The sequence below is a fragment of the Pyxicephalus adspersus genome, chromosome Z, assembly GCF_032062135.1.
Source record: "Pyxicephalus adspersus chromosome Z, UCB_Pads_2.0, whole genome shotgun sequence".
Lineage (NCBI taxonomy): Eukaryota > Metazoa > Chordata > Amphibia > Anura > Pyxicephalidae > Pyxicephalus > Pyxicephalus adspersus.
The window spans coordinates 67,282,743-67,299,745 of record NC_092871.1 but is presented as its reverse complement, the minus strand read 5'-3'; the positions used below and the strand labels follow the sequence as shown (position 1 = coordinate 67,299,745).

Genomic DNA, 17,003 nt, shown 5'->3' with positions numbered 1-17,003 from the left:
TCTTGACATGCGGCCAGCGTGTTGCTGGTTGCCTGGAGGTCCTCCTGAGCCCAGAGCGGCTCCCACCACAAACGGAGCAGCAGCCCCAGCCACAGAAGGAGCCCCCCGGACCCAGGACCCTCCGTGGCCGCGCCCCGGACCGGGTGAGGCCTCCACGCGCGCCGACCGGCCTCAGCCCCTCCTTCTGGACATTCTGGAATGGGTCCCTGCAGAACGCAGGGGCCCGGCTTCAGGTGAGGCCTCCCCTCTCAAGGCCTCACCTGCTGGGATGAGAGGGCTGCGCTCCCTGGCAGCCGCAGCCCCCTCACCAGAGCTCCGCCGACGAAGGGGATTCCTCCCTACCCTCTGCCCGGCCTGGACCAAGTGTTGCCCAGCATGCATGGTAGGAGGGTCCCTCTGGGGGCTCCCACTGTGACGCTGAGCTCTGGTTAAAGGCTCTGGGCTCAAGTGCACCGGAGGCCCATGCCTCCGAGGCCGTAGCCCCCCAATCTAGCTACCTGGGGCCCACTGGCAGCCCCCCCAATAACGTCTGCAACCCTCTCCTGCAACCAGGCCTCACCTCGTGAGGCCGCTGGAGCCCTAAGCTGAGCCATCAATGCGTCACAAGACTCCATGATGCAGACCTACCTCTAATTTTCCTTTGCAGAAAAAACTGTCCCTCACGCCTGACGGACCCTCTTACTTAAACGTTTCTATCCTCCCCCCTTAGCTTCCGACCAAACCTCTAGCTAATCCCACCCCTCCTTGAGGGGGTGGGGGCTGCCCAAACACCCAGTCATGCCGGCCCTACGCTCAGTCCTCTGCTGCAGGCCTCCCTTTAATGTTGCCAACATCAAATCTGTAAGCATTCGTGACGTGGCTCAGTTCTCTGGCAGATATCCATCTGGCAAAGAGGGGAGTGGAGGTATGGTCCTTCCTTTTGGTCTCTTGCAGCTGAGCTTTACAGTGGGATTACAGTTTTTTTTTTAAATCCGATAAGGTAAATTGTCGGTGAATTATTGAAGTGGAAATAGGGAAGTGAATGGTCATAGACACCTTGGTGGAGGGGTGGGACCTGTACCTTATAAACATCTATGGGCCTCAAACAAAATGGGACAGGAAATGCCTCTTCAACAAGGTTAAGCCCTTTCTTTTTACCTCCTAGCAGATTGTCTTTGGAAGGGATTTTAACGTCAATATTTTGCCTAAAGACAGGAAAAAATTCAGAGACAAGCTGGGATGTGAAAGTCTTTTTTTAATAGAGATGGTTATACAGGCAGGTCTGGTGGATGCGCACATTAGGTACTACCCAGACAACATGGGGTTCACATTTAGGAGAAGGATTAGTGAGAGCAGGAATAATAGGTATTCTTTATGGGAAATACCACTCACCTGACCTTTACCAGAAATGCAAACGGGGCTCAGCAGTTAAGCTCGTAGTGGGTCTGACATTGATCACAGTGATACATTTATAAAGAAATAAATCCAAATATTAAATGTAAAAGTTTATCAATTATTGTACTCTTGTTTGGACAAATTTAAAAAAAAAATTTTTTTTTGATAAAATTAATAAATTAAATGTATTGTTATTATATTATTTCATTTTTTTTATAAATATTTATTATATTATAGTTTATGATTTGTGTTTCAAACTTTATCATACCGGGGAGTTATTCCTAAGAACTACAGGCCTATAAACAACAAATTTCCACGCAATGTACCGCTTTTGGCATAAATAATAATAATAAATTAGACTGCCAGGGAGGTTAAGCTAAGATTGTGTGTTTTGTAAGGTCCACACAAGGTTTTGGAAATGTTTCACATTCTGCTGTGGAACCAATCACAGCGGATGAGGTATGTCATGCTATAGATACGCTGACCCCCAAGAAATCGCCTGGGCCAGATGGACTGACAGCCAAGTTTTATAAATGTTTTAAATCCAGTTTGGCCCCTTGGTTAGTGGAGGCTTTCCATGGCTGCCTGAAAGATGGTTCACTCCCTCATTTCATGAGGTGATCCACTGTGATTCTCCTGTTGAAAGGGAAGGCTTCATCAAGAACGTCATCAGCGGCAGGTGATCTTTTGTCCAGCAATTAGCACTGCTTCATTCAAGGTAGAAGTACATTCTCAGCGGTGTTAGCTATCCCGCAGGCCTTGGAAAGATGCAGGTCTGCTGGCTGAATTGATTGGCTGAAAGTCCTTTATGAGGGGGCAGAAACCGTCCCATTTGTTAGTGGCTGGATTGGTAGATCTTTTGAAGTCAGCTTGAGAGTGCGGCAGGGAGGCCCACTGAGTCCCCTGCTATACAAGTTGGCAATTGACCCCTTTATTCGAAGGCTAGAGGGTGGACTGTTGTAAGGGGTTCCTTTGGGTATTGCTATTGCAGTCCATCTTATTCATCAGCTGGGCATAAAGGTGAAGCATATACAATAATTTATTTTCAAGAATGTCCTGTATAAGATGTTGATAATCAGAATCCCCTCCAGGTCATAGTGAAACCAATTAGAGCCACCAAGATTGGAACTAGTCTGTGGGAAGGAAAATAAACAGGGTTAACATCAACATCTCATCTTCATCTTTCTTCTTACTTTCCCTTCCTCTATCTAATATACTGGATATTATCCATATCCATGCAAATATTCACATAACATTATTGAAGAATGTCTTGGGTCAAGTCACTGTCATATCAGTCAAGCAATGGGTCAGTCACATCATCTTTTTTATGTATGCCTGATAGAATACGGTAGTCCAGTTTATACAAGTTATCACACAATTATTTATTCATCAGCTGTCCAATGCTCCCAATCCGAAGCCTCTTGGCAAAGTTTCCCATCAATCATCATCACAGGTGCTTCCAGTTCAACAGGTGCAGTCACTAGTCCCGCTAACTGTTGATTCAAAATGGGTGATTCCTTAGCAGAAATACCACCACTTTAACTTAACTCTATCCGTTTTACCACTGGTTGTCGTTTGAGACTTCGTCTAGGGTTGTTCCAGATAAGAAATTGGTTGAAGCTTTTCTAGATCTTTACCAACCAATCCATGACAAATCATTGAGCTGTGTGCGTAACATTGTAATAATCCAATTGTGGCATGTTGTCTTCCATCGCAGGTACACACAAATTGATCCTGAGACTCTCCATCAATGGTCTTTGGAAAGAAAATGTTTGATAAATCAAGTACCATATTCCACTCCCCCACTGTCTGAGCAACAGTCTCTACAAGTCTCGCCATATCCAAATGAGCAGCAGCCAATAGATGGACCATTTTTTTTAAACTCTTGATAGTCAGTGGTCATCTTGTAGTATCCATCAAGTTTATTTACTGGAAAAACAGGAGCAATAAAAGGACTGACTGATGGTCTGAACACTCCAGCTTCCAACAGGGCCTGGATAGTTTCTGTAATTTTATTATGTACCCCAATATTGCTTTAAATAAACTGGGTGCTTCAGGGGTAGAATGTACACTGATGTCCATTTAGCATGACCCCTCACAATGAGTTTGACTGCAAACACAGAGAAAGAACAGACTGAAGTGCCAAACACATACATCCCTGTCATTGTATGGATAATCTGGCCCCGTAAGATATCCATTTCTGTTATGTTGTTTGGCAATTCAGATGGAAATATGTTGGCATTAAAGACAGGACCATTGCCTATTTGTAGTCTGCAGTGAACCTTAGAAGCCCATGTAATCTGACTTCCCAAACCCTCCACTTTCACCCATGTAGTGTCTGTATTCTGATCAGTGGAGCAGGGGAGTTATCCTTTAGTCAGATATATATAGATTGTGGTACTCCCCATCCTTTTTCTCTCTTGGAGGGTGTATGTGTTGTAACATAATCATATAAAGCTGTTTGTGCCTTCCATATGGGTTGTTTATTTTCTGGGGAGGTGTAGAAGGAGGGTTTTTTTTTCTACATTACTAGACGACACCTTCTTGAGTCTAGCTGGCTGTAACTTCCCTCTATCCTACAGTTGTTTCCAGCGCTTGAACAGAACAATAGTAGGAATGCTCACAATTTGGGAACACCACTGTTAAGCAGATCAAGAAACAACTGTTTTCTGGTCATTTCTTTATGAAATCTCCCTTTTCTGTCCTTTGTATTGGTCTTTGCTTATGTCCTGGTACTGGTCCTTTTTCAATCTCCTCTAACTGACCCATTAATGTAGCTGCTTCATGCACATTCCCTTGCCTCCCATCCAAAGCACTTAATACTGTGAATAATGCAGGGCGTAAATGTTGTGGTGTTGTCTTAAGGATTTTCTGTCTCATTAAAGGAGTAAATCGGGATATGTCTGGCCCCACCTAGGTGGTGAATACCCCATAACGTCCATCTATAGGAAGGGGGTCCCTAACCAATCCTGTAATACACCCAACCTCTCGTACTCTCTGAATCCCCTCGCCCAATGTCTGCCAAAGTGACATATCTATCAGTTCTGTTGGGGTCTCATATACTTGAGCCACAGATTCTCTAATCGAATGCAAAAAAACTGAAAGGGCGATTTTTTTACACGTGCCCTGTTATTTTGAAGACGGACTCTGGAGTCAAAGGATACACTTCCCAGTCCTATTACTTCAGTATTAGTCAGCATCACACCGTCTCCACCCTGATCCCAAATTCGCAATAACCAAGTCAAAATTCCTTCTCCAGGTATCTGTCTGTATTTCTGTCCTAGCTCAGTCAGCTCCCCTGCAGTATATGAACGAGTCTCCTCTGTAATATTCTGTTCTCCAGACGATCCCTGTGGTGGTCCCATGTCTGTATCACCATTAGTTCCAGTCATTCCACCAAATCTCTCCCTCACTTCACGTCTCTGTCTAGTTGTCACTATTGGTCTCACAAATTTCTCTGTCTCTTCAATCTCAATTTCTTCATCTGACTCGGAAGACCCTGACCAATGTTCAACCTCCTCCCATTTTCCTCTTAAAATCAATGCTCTAACATGCAACTTAGCCCCTTCTCTTGTAAGAGGCCGTTTCTTATGACACTGTTTTCTCTTCACAGCATTACCTACATACTTTAAAACTGTGAAACAACTTCTTCTCTCTGCGTATCAGTATCATGCAAACATATTCTCAATAGAGATAATTGCTCTGTAACAACCTGCAGTTCAGATTCCAATATCTCTCTTTTCTCTGTCTCAGCTTGGAGCACCTGAAAACACAGCCATCCCACCTGTGCAGCGGCCTTCTGCTCCTTTGTGTCATAGCAAGACAGATCTAATTCCCGGGGCAACATATTTATTACACTCGCAAGCAATTGGGTTCCACTGTCCAGATGTGGACACCCAACTTGGGAGAGGACTCGCACTCTGATCATCCTGCAACTTTCTTTTACCCCAGCTAAACAACTTCTGCATTGTATTCTGATTGCACTGTGACTTACAATTCAAAAACCAAAATAATAAATCAGCACAAACACAATCAAAATTCTCCAACTATTAATCTTATCATCACTATCTCTAGTTTGCACACATCAAACCCCACGTCTCCTGGTACCAAGTGTTATGTCACAAATATAATTTGTGACAGTTTATGCAAATATTGATGGGTTGAATTTGAAGTGTACAAAGAGAGATAACACAAAGACTTGAAAGATTATACTATTTAACAATAAAGACAGATAGATAAAACAATGCAGTAACAGAGTTAAATATAACAAAAATACCTAGCTGCGGAAGTGAGTTGCATTCATCCAAGGAGTCTTCCAAATTAATTGCTTGGCAGATGATCAAAAAACATGTTGCATACTGGTAGTTCTGGTCAAGACTAGTTAATTAGGTATTGCACTGTGTTTTTAACTACTCAGGAACTAAGACAATGGCCAGTGTTTGACCAGTACTGACCAATGATCATCCCTTAAACCAGTATTTTACCTTATAAGGATACCAGTTAAAGGATATGCTGAATTCCTTTAGGATGACCTCATATATGGTATACATATACCAGTATATACTGACAAAGCATTATTGTTGGTGAGACATAATTGATATTAAATAAATTGCGCTAACCCAACAACAGTATGCAGAGATCACAGGTTCTAGGATCAACCATGACAAGTGTAAAGTTTTCTGGATGGTAGGGAAGGTGAGAGTTTTGATCTCCCAGATACCTTCCCAGACCCTTAAGAAGAAGTCAAAATTTTGGGGATTTGATTTGGCCAAGGTAAATATAACTGCTAAATTGGGAAAGTAAGCAGGAGATTGAAAGGATCTGCTTCTACTTCTAGTTCCTCGAATGCACCGTGACTTCTCCTGCAGAGAGAAGAGAGACAGACGTCTGGAGAGATATTCTAATAACACATACTCTAATGTTTACTTGATGAGGTGGTCCTTTTATACGAAGGGAGTTGTCATTATTCACATACAGCTATTTAAGTTTCAGCCATATATAGTGTTATTTGATACATTTTAAGGTATACAAGGCATACATCGTATTTCAAAGAATTTACAATTTCCACCATCTGGTTACAATTAAACTAGTAGACAGGAGAAGAAATACAACTTCCTTACAGGAACATATATGGCTCAAGTTATATTAGCTATTTTAACCCTTCAGAGATTGCAAATGCCAAGATGAAAAAGTGGAAGAATTGGAGAATGTAATAAAGAGAAGGGGTTGATTTGATCATAACTTAACTGTGTAAGGCCCTGGTCCAGCAACAGTACTTGCCAGACACCATTCTTCCAACCTGATGCCACATTTAACTTATAGAAAGCCCCCTCAGTCTCAGGAGGCTAGTTGTGTCGTCCCAGCACATGGCTGCCTTCAGGACTGTGAGCAAGGGATGGTGTCTGGTAAGGCCTAAGAGAGGACTAGGAGCATACAGATAATGCAGTACTGTTGCACCTCAAGATTGTTTATGAATATGTAAATGTATATTGAGGTATATATATGTATAAATATATAGATGTATGTAGGTATGTGTGGGTCCTAATAATTAGACTGTATCTAACTAGCATGAACCAATACAGTACAAAAATGTTGTGTTTTAACATGATGTTATCTTGATCTGGCCATAGGGCCTCCCTGGGGGGTCTCCAAGTGTAGGACTTCACAGAGTAACACACAGGTGATACAACAGCTGCCAGGAGACAAGACCTAAGCAAAGTAATGCAGTAATACTATAGACACCCATAAGAATATAATCAGGAATATCTTATAGCTACCTGCTAAGAGGTTAATGGGTATCTCGGGGGTCCACGTCCTTCTGAAGATAACCCCATACCAGCTTACCTAGGGAGACCCTCAGGAGACAAAGAGGACCAGCCCGCCAGAAAGAAGAGCAAGAGAGCAAGATTCTCTCAGTTCCCCTTTTTACATTCCAATTAGGTAACATTGGGACTCCTTGATTGGTTAGTGGGTGTGTTCAGTACGCTGACCATCACTTGGCACACACCCCACTTGATTGGGATTGGTAATGTAGTTTGATGGACCTCCCAAGTAAATTTGATATAAAAATCTCCAGCTGGAATCTATGTTTAGGGGTCTATAAATGTCCAGCTGGGTCATCACCCCAGTCTGTTCACTTACACCTCCATCTCCTGTTTCCTCAATTGAATGGATTTATTGCCCTTTGAAGGCCATATTGGTGATCTGTTTGTTCTGGGAAAATAGGTCTTGTCTCCTGGCAGCTGTTGTATCACTTGTGTGTTACTCTGTGAAGTCCTGGACTTGGAGACCCCCTAGGAAGGCCCTATGGCCAGATCAAGATAACACAGGTTTCATGTTAAAACACAACATTTCTGTACTGTATTGGTTCATGCTAGTTAGATACAGTCTAATTATTAGGACGCACACATACCTAGTCATACATCTATGAATACATCTATATATTTATACATATATATACCTCTATATACATATACATATCTATTTACATATTCATAAACAATCTTGAGGTGCAACAAGAGGCAGATTTTGTCTTCATTCTTTATTGGGTTTTTTTGTCTTAGGGGAATGCCCATGTCTTGTTTTGAGGGAGAGCCAGAGATTAATTATTATGAAAAGGGTTCCCATGAAGTTTAGGAACCTGACTTGGCTCACCTTTTACGGTAAACTTTACTTTGAGGATTTATCAACACCGGCCCTCAAGAGACTGTGTGTGCTTCAGACCAGAATGTAGTAAAACAGGAGAAACAATAGAGCTCCAACGTCCCCTCATTGTAGAAGTTTACAAAGAGTGAGGAGGGCTCAGGGTATTCCCTGTCTCAGTCCCATGAGTTGCATGCTCCCTGTAGATTTTGCTTTTTTTTGTTTGTTTGAAAAAAGACTACATACATGGTGACAGGTTTATAGGCTTTGCCTATTATATTATAGGTGTTTATGTGAAAATATATTTGATATTGTTGCTTGAATTTAAGATATTTATATTTTAGTTTGGCAAAATACCTAATATTTTTTTTATTCATGTAAATATTGTATATAATATGTAACTTCAAGATCTTTTAATAAAACAAAATTTACAATATGGTGGGGAATGCAGCACACAATAGGGGAGTGGGAGTTTGGGATCGTTAATGAGTAGTGAGGGTTTAAGAGACAGAAGACGGGTAGGCAAGTATGAAAAGATGGGTTTATAAGTGCTTTTTTAAATATGTAGAAAGTAGGAGCAAAACAAATAGGATGAGCAAGACCATTCCAGAGAGTCAGGGAAACTCTGCAAAAGTTTTGGAGTCAGTGGAATACCAGGGAGGAGGATGTTACAGTAGTCCAGAAGAGAGATAAGAGTGTGTACAAGTAGTGTCATCAGCATACAGATAGAATAGTAAACCAAAGGAGGATATGGGACTGGTGAGTGAGGAGGTGTAAAGAGAAAAGAGAACCGGTCCAAGGATTGACATTTGGGGAACACCAACTATGGGAGAGGAGAAATTACCATTGAAAGAAACCTGAAAGAAGTCGTTAGGTAGGAAACAAACCAAGAGATAGCAGTGTCACCGATAAAAAATGTTCATGATTTGGATTAGCAGGGGGTGATTAACAATGTCAAAAGCAGAGGAAAGATCTAAAAGAAGGAGGCGGAAAAAGCCCAAGAGTCATTGGCCACCTTAATAAGGGCAGTTTTGATGGAATGGGCAGCTTGAAAACCAGCTTGTTTCAGTGAGTAGTCAATCCTGATCTGTTGTTTATCATTATTAAACTACATTAGGGGATCACTGTATACATGTCAAATTTCCCCAGGATGAGCATAATCATTTACTTCTGGTGAGAAAATAAAGAAGAAGATAAGTCAGACAGATGTCAGACTTTATTAGAGTGTGGAATGGAGAAAATGGGGGATGGGTTTTGGCAAAAGATAATAAAAATTCCATGTTAACAAACACTGGCAATCACTTGACTTGTACTACAAAAAAGTGTATTAAACACATGAACAAAATGCATCAATGAATTGAAATGTTTGTTCACCAATCCCAAAAGTCTGCCAAGCACAATAGGAAAGCTTTGGTGCATGAACAGCACTAGGATTTAACTGGTATCACTGAATTGGTTTATCACATTATAAATATTAATATTAATGGGAGAGGATAGTGGTAATGATGGGTGACCAATTCTAAATATATAAATTATTAGTAAAAAGATCAGGTCTAAGCATGTGGGCTCCTTACATGACAACTCAGGGCGTGTTCCTGGGAAAATGGAGGAGGCAAATCTATTAAATAATTTTTTTCAGGGTACTTTACTAGCTTCTTTAGGAATTGAATTGCCACAGCCTCAAGATACACAGCTCAGAAACAGAAAAAATAAAGGCAGGAACCCATGCCAGCTGTTAATTCAGTGGCTGCTCTGTTCACCTGCCCATTAGATATAGTGATCGATAAACAATCCGCATAGATGTTGATCATGCAATCAGCCAGTCTCCCATGAACAGGATCCAAATCTGTTGGAAGAGGGCCATTCCAGGGCATACAATTTCTGTGGTATATCTCATTGGGGAGGGTATAAACCATAAAAAAAATTCTAAGGGGGACAGTCTAAGCTGACCACCAGAAAATAACCATAACACCCTGTAAGAAATTATGGACGTTTGGTGGATGTTGCCACCCTTGGAGACATGTAAGCAAGATCTGAGTAGAACAGCCAATATCAGATCCAGTGATAGACAAAGGGTTAGGGTGGGAAGCGAGCAGAAATACTCAGGAATAGGCAGAGGTCCATAACTAAAACACAGCAATGCAGGGTCACAGGAGAACATGGTAATTGAAGCACTGGGTTTACAGGGTAACAGGAGCACTGGGGCATATAAGAAGGTAGGCTCAGTGAAGAATGACAGGACACAGAGACAAGATACAATTTTCATAGTAGAAGAAGTTTGACTGGAGCAAAGGGACTAGGCACTAGCATAGTGATGCATTGTTTAAAGGCCATAAGAAGTGATACTACACTTTAGGGTCCAGTGAGGGTTTCATTAGGATAGGGAGAATTATGGCATGTTTAAAAGCTGAGGGGTATTTACCAGTAGAAAGGGAGAGGTTGAATAGTTCGGTTAGGGCAGGGGCCAGGGTGGAGGAATGGGCAGTGAGTAAATCAGATGGTATTGGGTCAAGTGGACACGTAGTAGACGGAGATGATGAGAGAAGAGTTAAGACTTCGTCCACAGTAACAGGACCCCTCCCTACCTTCCAACTACAGTCCTATCTCCTTTCTCCCATATGTCTCCAAACTTCTTGAACGCCTTGTCTACAAAAGACTCACTACACACTACTACAAGTGTCCCTTTATTTTTTTCTTTGGCTAATGCATGTGAACTCCCATAACAGTTAATAAATGTCATTCAAAACTGTCGGTGAATGAACAAGTGCTATATTAACAGGCTGCATGGCTACTGCTAAACGGCCTGTTTCGTGTTATGGAGGGGTGGGGACAAGTAGGAGGTGCCCTGCTGGGGGGACTATATTAGTACATATTACAAATTAGTTTCAGATTTTTATCTGAGATGATTACATCTCCAGTCTCTCCAGTTCTCCAGTTCTCTCATGGCAATAGGCTGTGTGCTCTCTACTGGGTCCTATAGGTCAGACATTTTCAAAAAGGGTTCCATAGACACCTATAATTCCTGCAGATCTTGATAAGGGTCCCTTGAGTTGTGGCTGATTCTTCCCATTGGTTACCAATGCAAAGGACATTTTTTTTTTTGTAATTATATTTTTATTGAATTTTTAACAGGGTACAGAAGGAAAAAATAAAGGGAGGAAAAACATAAGGGGGAAGTAACACATATTCCAGAGTCACACAAAAGAAAAACAGTCAATATACATTAACTTTCACAAGGTAGCATAGAAATCTCTAAAGGAGTAGTAACAAGTAAAACCTGAGACCTAAGTATTGCACAGTTAAGGAATAAAGAAATCACCCCCATCAGCTACACAAATTTGCATAGAAATGGTCCCATGCCCCCCAAACCAACTCAAATTTGTCCATCGTGTCTCTAATGAGTGCCGTAAGATATTCCATAAGACGGATCTCATGTATTCGTGTGTGAAGATTCTCCAAAGAGGGTGGAGATGTTAATTTCCATCTGGAAGCTATCAATGTACGTGCTGCAACCAAAATATGGGATATTAGTTTACGGGAAGTGCTTGGAACATTTAGAAGAGGTCGCCCCAGAAGGTGATGCAGGGGGTCTAGTGTCACCTGTTCATGAGTCACCTCTGAAATCAGATCATTAACCTGCGACCAGTACGGCTGAATAATCGGACAGAACCAGAATATATGTTCTATTGTACCTCGGCATGTACCACACCTCCAGCACATAGGATCCACATTAGGAAACAGCCGGTGAAGCACCGTCGGTGTATGATACCACCGAAGCACAATCTTGTACAAATTTTCTTTATACAGGGCATTGATAGAGCTTTTATGGGCCGCCTCCCATATACCAAGCCAGTCCTCTGTGGTTAAGGACTGACCTAGAACTTCCTCCCATTTGAGCATATAAGCAAATTTAGAGGAACTACCCCGCATGGAAGCGTGCAGGATACGATATATAAAGGAGATCGTTCCTTTGGCATAAGGGCCCTCCGAACATCAAGGGCCCCCCGTCCCTCAAATGTAGTAAGAGCCTGGAAGGTGGCAGAGGGTTGTAAGGATAAGACATAATGTCTTATCTGTAGATAGGCATAAAATGAGGCCCGGGGAAGCTCAAATCTGTCACCCAATTCAGCAAAGGTAAGTAACCGCCGCTCTACTGGGTGCAAGATATGCCTAATCTGAAATAAGCCCTTATCCGCCCAGGGCCCAGCCATTGAGTGCAAGAGACTATCTGATATCTGAGGGTTATAGATTATGGAAGTTAATCTGGAGGGGGAAGATATTTCCCCCTCCAGATTAAGGGCATATTTAACCCTGCAAGTTCTCCATATTTTTCTGGTGAAAACCATAGGTGCCGTCAGATCATTTCCCTTCAACACTATAGAGGAGCTCCGTAGCATATCATTCAGATGGACGGGTGCTATCCATTCCTTCTCCAGTTCCGCACAAACACTAGGGGGACACGGTGAGGTCCACATCAAAAGGTGTCGCAATTGGGCTGCTACATAGTATTTTTGAACATCCAGAGCCCCCAGCCCTCCCCATTCTCTGGGTGTGCAAACAATAGACTTAGCCACTCTATGTCTTTTATAAGCCCATATAAATTGAAGAAACTCCTGTTGGACCCTTTTCAGAGCCGCTAGCGGCACTCTAACTGGCAACGTCTCAAACAATTACAGCAGTTTAGGGAGGAGCATCATTTTAACCGAGGCTATCCTACCCAATAATGATAATTGATGATTCCGCCACTTACTCAGTAGATTTGTCAACTCCCTGAATAAAGGAGGGAAATTATGGGAGTATATTTGGGAATAGTTGGTAGTAATATGTATCCCCAAATAACAAAGGGAATGCTCTTGCCAGATAAAGGAAAAGGAGTCACGCAAGGATTGCATGGTAGAGGAGGGGACATGTAGAGGCAAGGCTTCCAACTTAGAGGAATTAACCTTGAATCCCGCAAGAGCCCCATATCTCTTTAACTCCTCCCACAGATTGGGAAGGGAAATGAGCGGCTGGGTCAGAGTCAGTAAAATATCATCCGCCTATAGGGAGAGCTAATAGTCCTTCCCCTTCACCGAGATCCCATGTATATTCTGATTGGAACGAATACTGGCCGCCAGGGGTTCTATACATAAAGCAAAAAGCAGGGGTGATAAACTACATCCCTGTCTCGTCCCATTTCTAATCGCAAACACATTAGAAGAGGCCTGGGGGAGTTTGACCGAAGCTGAAGGGGCCGAATAAAGGGCCTCAATCGCTTTAACAAAGGGGCCCTTAAATCCCATTCTATCCAGAGTGGGAAAAAAGAAATGGCCAACTGAGCCGGTCAAAGGCCTTTTCGGCATCAAGACCAAGTATCACTGATGGTGTTTTCCGTTTGTTAATAATATCGATGATATTAATCACCCTTCTGGTATTATCCCCCGCTTGTCTAAATGGGATAAAACCTGTTTGATCCCCATGAATAAGAGCAGGGAGGAATTTGGACAATCTAGTGGCCAAAATTTTTGTAAAGATTTTTAAATCAGAATTTAAAAGAGCAATCGGCCTATAATTTGAGCAATCCATAGGGTCTTTACCCGGTTTTGGAATAACCGTAATATGTGACGTAGACATAGAGGGAGGGATCAGCTTTCCGTTCAGGAAATCATTAAACAGTCGGGCAAGGTATGAGGAGAGTTCTGGCAAAAACGTTTTATAGTATAGATAAGTGAGGCCATCTGGACCTGGGGCCTTAGATGATGGAAGTTGGTTAATAATTTTTGCAAGTTCCTCCTCTGTAATGGGGCGATTAAGTTGCTCTAGGCATTCAGGTTCAAGTCTAGGAAGGTCTACTTGTGCTAGGTAAGAGTTTATATTAGGAGTCAATAGTCTCCCCAAAGGGGCTTGGGCTCTATGAACCGTCTGATACAAGCGGGAGTAATAGTCCTCAAAGCAAGCAGCAATTTGAGAAGGGTCATAACGGACCAACCCGCCATCATCCTTAACTGCTCCCGGGGAGGAATTTATCTGCATATCCCTCAGTTTACTGGCCATCAGGGAGTCCGCCTTGTTACCTTTATGGTAATACAGCTGGTGGGTCCTCTGCATCTGCCAACCAACCTTCCTCAGTTCGATAGCTCGAATTTTAGATCTAAGCAAAGGACATTTTTAATTATTATAGCAGGGGCTTGCCAACACCTAAATATTATTTGAAGGGTTCCTCGGAGATTAAAAGGTTGGGAAAGACTGCCATAGGGACTTCATGTGTCTGTTCAAGCATATTACAAAAAGACAAGTAATGTGCTTTGCTTTTGTTACCTTTGTTGTGTAATGGTTACTTTTGCTTTCTCTGCTGCTGTTCCCCCTCCTAGGCACATACAGTTTACCTTCAAATTAAAGTAAATAATTTTTTTAGGCCATAAGGAATTGTTGGATCATGTCTAGATTTGACCAGAATGGAAACAAAGGAAATCATAACTAAAATATGCTGCCAAAACACTCCATAATTGTTCAGGAGAGCATGTGACTGGAGAAACAGGAATAACAACTTTATGTATTAAAGTGGTGTATTTGTAATCCGAGTATCTGACTTAAATCCAAATGACTGTTCTTCATTGCACTGCGTCAGTCTAACAATAGTATGGTGACTTGCTCTGGAATTCATTACCGCATTAATAATTTTTTTTTTAAGATATTTTTCGTATAAAATACATTTTGATGTTTGTGTTTTGAATGACAGAACAATGCCCCAGGGATTAAAGGTTTTGGAATATGAAAAATGTGTGCCAATGATTCTCTGAAATGTTTTAACATGGAAAAAAGAAGTTTCAAAGAAAAGCTATACTATTGCTTTGTAACTAGTGCCCTAAGTATTGTGCCCAAGAATCAATTCAAGAAATACATGTTTCTTTCTTGACAGGTTCCTTTCAAACCATCTTTGTATATTTAGGTTATGATTCAAAGAATAAAGTGTTAACCAAGGCAGAGGGAGCACAATATCACAAAAAGTGATCACTAAGTAGAGTAGGGATCCAAAAAGTATCTGGGAGCCAGCATACACTGAATGAGTTCCTGGAAGTCCTTTATGTTTTAAATGCAACCTCCTCCTCTTTCCAAGCTTTTAAAATGTTATAGTCAACTACACAAATGCTAATTTGTGAGAAATAATTCATTACTGTCCGGCTGCATGTAAAGAAGCGCACAAATGATGGACGCTGAATGGCATAAGAAGAGGAGACTGGACATAACCAAAATAATCATCAAAAGTTTGTTTTATTGCTGATTGTCGAAATGTTGTCTTTAATAATAATTTTTTTTCTTCCTAATTCAAATATGTCACAGGGGTGGGAATTCTAAATTTAGGATTTTGGGCGGTGAGGGTTAGGTTATGGGTTATATTTAGGGATGAGTGAGAGGCTAAGTTTGGGATATAAGTTTAGGGGTAATGGTTAACTGTTATGTGTAGGGGAGTGGTGAAGGGTTACATTTAGGGTTTTGATTTAGGCAGAACTAAACTTAAAACAAAAAATGACACTTACCTTTAATCCTGCAGATCCCTTGATGGGGCTGGTCCTTTCTGTGATCTGGTCCAGTGTCGTCCTGGAATTCCTCTTCGTACTGGGCAGTGCCATCGTAAGGCATCTCTTCTGTCTTCTTGGCACGTCACCCAATCTCGCACTGCGCAGGTGCGAGATCGGGTGACGTTGCCTGCTGTAAATGGGGGGAATGTTTGGACTTCAGCCCTGTCATTTTACTTTGTGTACACAGAGCTAAAAAAAAGTGTTTAATAAATATGCCTTTACCTTATCCCAAGTTGCCAACTCAGAGACATCCTTTAAAGGGCTACATGCTCAGATCTGATCTTTTTGCTATTAATTTACTCATAAAAATGTTTGGGATTTGTCTTCTCAACAATCTCCTAAAAACTTTGGCCTTTCATGACCAATTTTGACCTTCAAATTGTTTGAACATTGATTGGAAAAGTTGATTATTGGCTGCATAGCAATGTATGGCATCGGAAGGTACAAAATTACATAGAGGACAAAGTTCAAAATTATTTGCAAGTGGATTTCTGCTCATATCTGCTAGGAACTGAGTGGTGCATGACAAGTAAAATGATGGAATGATTTTTATATATATATCTCTGCCTAGCATAAGGCTGATGTCAGACAAGTGATCCTGAGGTTGTCAATTAATAAATTAAAGTCTATTACACTTACCTTTTTTGTGAAGTAGTTTGACCAGCAATTGTTTTGTTACATTCTGGATGAGTGAGAGAAAAGCTCCATTAGGGTCAAATATATTGTTCACATGATTCACATGTTCAGATGATGATTCTGATAATGATATTGTGTATGCCAGTGGAATTCACCCTTTTTCATTGCCTCTGAGTCAGTTATTTATTAATCACCAGAAAAAAATCTGTTCTCCCTTCATGCAAAAGATTGTCACTTTTTCCCCACTTTTTTTCTGATTGCCAGGGCAGCAACATTATTAAACAGGCAGTCTTTATTTACAGTGCAGAACAATGACAAAAGTAGTGATAGGGGTGTTTGAAACAACCCCCTCTGACCTCCACTGTAGCCTATTTCTAACAATCAAAAACTGAAGATCTAAGATCTAGGACTAAGTCAAAAGAACTTGACAAGATTGAAAGCGTCAATCTGAAAACAATGAAGCTTTTCGGACAATCTTCACTTTCATAAATGGGCAGAACAGAAAGTGTCAGCTATTTGTGTAGAAATAACATCATTTTTATGTGAACAGGCTAGTTGCCTTTGTAAATGACAAATACAGAGAGATTTTTTTTTAGTTTCCAAATAGTCCCTGTATATTGAAATATTATTGTTTAAATAAGCTTGAATGTAAATGTCAAGGATTCTTCATATTTATATCACAATGTAACAAGATTATAGAATTAGGATGTAATTAATTGTGTAGCAATGTAGTAATTCCACTGCCTGTTTATTAATGTATTTTATGATAATTACTGCAGTGTGTGTTTTGCC

The 17,003-nt window shown here is 41.3% G+C and overlaps 1 long non-coding RNA gene across 1 annotated transcript; it reads right to left on the bottom strand.

Moving 5' to 3' along the window:
• Positions 1-1,217: 1,217 nt before the first annotated feature.
• Positions 1,218-16,485, bottom strand: LOC140343410 (uncharacterized). The gene is made up of 3 exons (XR_011923320.1): positions 16,215-16,485; positions 5,651-6,236; positions 1,218-2,507 (listed from the first exon to the last, which is right to left on the bottom strand). It is a non-coding gene; the product is annotated as an uncharacterized lncRNA (long non-coding RNA).
• Positions 16,486-17,003: the final 518 nt, after the last annotated feature.